We start from the raw sequence: 2,841 nt of genomic DNA, 5'->3' as shown, positions 1-2,841 counted from the left end.
GTAATAGATGGAATGATTACTTATGTCTGCATAACATCTTTATCCCTTTATACTTTTCTGATTTTAAAAAAATATGTCTGATTTCACTTGCTTCCTAGAACAGCTTTGTGTAGATGGGGCTGAGTTTTGCTCTCATAATTTGTATGAAACAACATAGACACAGTGGATTATCTATAACATAGATAAGTGAATTCTTCAAATTACAGAGATAGTAATAGAGCTGTCACAAGAACCCAGACTACCTGCCTCTTTCTGTTGTGCCGCATATGAAAGGTGGTGATATGAAAGGCATATATGATGACAGGAGACAGTATAGACTAATTTGTTGTTTTTGTTTAGTTGCTAAGTCATGTCTGACTCTTTGCAACCTTATGGTCTGTAGCCCACCAGGCTCCTCCATCCATGGACTTCTCCAGGCAAAAATACTGGAGTGGGTTGCCATTTCCTTTTCAGGGGATCTTCCCTACCCAGGGAAAAACTTCCTTTTTGATGTTTTGCTGTTTTGATATTAAAAACTGAACTGCTTCCATTGGCTGCAACCTGCTTAGTCTTGAGGAGGGGAGAAGGAGGGGAGGGTTCTGATGAGCCTAGCGCCTTGGAAGGAAGCCTGGCAGATGGTGGGTGGTGATCACTCAGGACAGGGGCCTGCAGTTGGTTTTGCCAGGCTGGCCGCGAGGCTGCTGCTTCCCCATGGCTTCCCAAGCCAGGTCACAGGTGATCATGCCGGTGGAAGCCTGGGCAGACTCTGAGTGTTCTGGGAACTCCAACACTATGGCCATGAATGGGAGAATGGACTTCCCGAAGAAACAGCTGGCCCACTAGTGTCCTAGGTCTGCTTTGGGGAGACCCGAGTGGTGGGGGCTGGCTTCCCCAGGGTATTTGGCACTTCCACAGGAGCTGTTACTGGAAGTGGAGCACAGGTGACGACAGTAGTCATGAGTGGCTATGAGTGAGCCGCTGGAGGGGATGGCTATCATGTTCTTGCTTGTGCCCTGGTGGAAACTTTGGCAGTGACCCCTCACGGGCCTCTGTTCAGGATCACTGATGGCGGGGACTGGGGTGCCAGGCCACGGAACCCATCTGCATAAGAGAAAGCAGGCGGTTGCTCCATGAACCAGACACATAGGGCCAAGATGTATGTTTGAGAAAGTCATGGGATAGTGTAAACATTTTATAAATTTGATCACTCACCAACTCCTCCCCCTACCCCGGGGAGATGATATAATGGGAGGGCACTTTCAAGCTCTCCTGTTCATTTCCTCCCACTTATTAGCACCTACAGAGTCCCAAGTACCTTAGGGATGATGGGTGAAGAACAAAAGTGGGTGGGCTAAACAAAATGGTTATAGAATATACTGAACAGAAGCAACTAATTTTTGGAAAGATATCTCCTATGTTCTAGGAGCCAAAAAGGTAGGGGCCAAGGACAGGCCTGCTAATTTTTACTGGCCTCAGGGGTAGAAGGTTAAGGGCAGAGAGCACAAGGGTCCGTATAAGGGCAATACTTGCACAGCTTTCACTTAGCTAATATACTAGTTTCCTAAAGTTGCTAAAAATAATTAATACCAACTTAGTAGTTTACAGGGCTTCCATGGTGGCTCAGTGGTAAAGAATTTGTCTGCTAAGCAAGACACTCGGGTTCGATCCCTGAATTGGGAAGATCCGCTGCAGATGGAAACGGCAACCCACTTCAGTATTCTTGCCTGGGAAACTGCATGGACAGAGGAGCCTGGTGGGCTACAGTCCATGGGCTGGCAAAGGACTAACAGCAGCAGCAGCCCCCTCCTCCATTTTCAAAGCCAGCAAGGCCATTCAGAGTTCTTTTCACATCTCATCATTCTCACTAACCTTTCTGCCTTCCTCTTTCTAATTTTAAGGGCCTTTGTGCTTACACTGGACCCACCCAGATAATCCAGATCACCTCCTTATTTTAAAGTCAGCTGATTAACCTAACAGAAGCAGACGATACTTAGAAGAGGTGACAAGAATACACAGAACTATATAAAAAAGATTTTCGTGACCTAGATAACCATGATGGTGTGATCACTCACCTAGAGCCAGATATTCTGGAATGCAAAGTCAAGTGGGCCTTAGGAAACATCACTACTAACAAAGCTAGTGGAGGTGATGGAATTCCACTTGAGTTATTTCAAATCCTAAAAGATGATGCTCTGAAAGTGCTGCACTCAATATGCCAGCAAACTTGGAAAACTCAGCAGCTGTCACAGGACTGGAAACTGAGTTTTCATTCCAATCCCAAAGAAAGGCAATGCCAAAAAATGTTCAAACTACCGTACAATTGGACTCATCTCACACGCTAGCAAAGCAATGCTCAAAATTCTCCAAGGCAGGTTTCAACAGTACGTGAACTGTGAACTTCCAGATGTTCAATCTGGATTTATAAAAGTCAGAGGAACAGAAGATCAAATTGCCAACATCCACTGGATCACTGAAGAAGCAAGAGAATTCCAGAAAAATTTCTATTTCTGCTTTATTGACGATGCCAAAGCCTTTGACTGTGTGGATCACAACAAACTGGAAAATTCTTCAAGAGATGGGAATACCAGACCACCTGACCTGCCTCCTGAGAAATCTGTATGCAGGTCAAGAAGCACCAGTTAGAACTGTACATGGAACAACAGACTGCTTCCAAATCAGGAAGGGAGTATGTCAAAGCTGTATATTGTCACCCTGCTTATTTAACTTCTAATCAAAGTACATCATGCGAAATGCCGGGCTGCATAAAGTGCAAGCTAGAATCAACATTGCCAAGAGAAATATCAATAACGTCAGATAAACAGATGACACCACCCATATGGCAGAAAGCGAAGAAGAACTAAA

The 2,841-nt window shown here is 45.0% G+C and overlaps 1 pseudogene; it reads right to left on the bottom strand.

Moving 5' to 3' along the window:
- Nucleotides 1-632: 632 nt before the first annotated feature.
- LOC148773387 (pancreatic progenitor cell differentiation and proliferation factor pseudogene) lies at nucleotides 633-977 on the bottom strand (annotated as a pseudogene).
- Between the last annotated feature and the right edge of the window lie 1,864 nt (nucleotides 978-2,841).

Source organism: Moschus berezovskii, chromosome X (genome assembly GCF_049115385.1).
Source record: "Moschus berezovskii isolate FMDL1 chromosome X, NW_MosBer_1.0, whole genome shotgun sequence".
NCBI classification, from domain to species: domain Eukaryota; kingdom Metazoa; phylum Chordata; class Mammalia; order Artiodactyla; family Moschidae; genus Moschus; species Moschus berezovskii.
The sequence above is the reverse complement of the archived record's forward strand: the minus strand, read 5'-3'. Positions and strand labels throughout refer to the sequence as shown.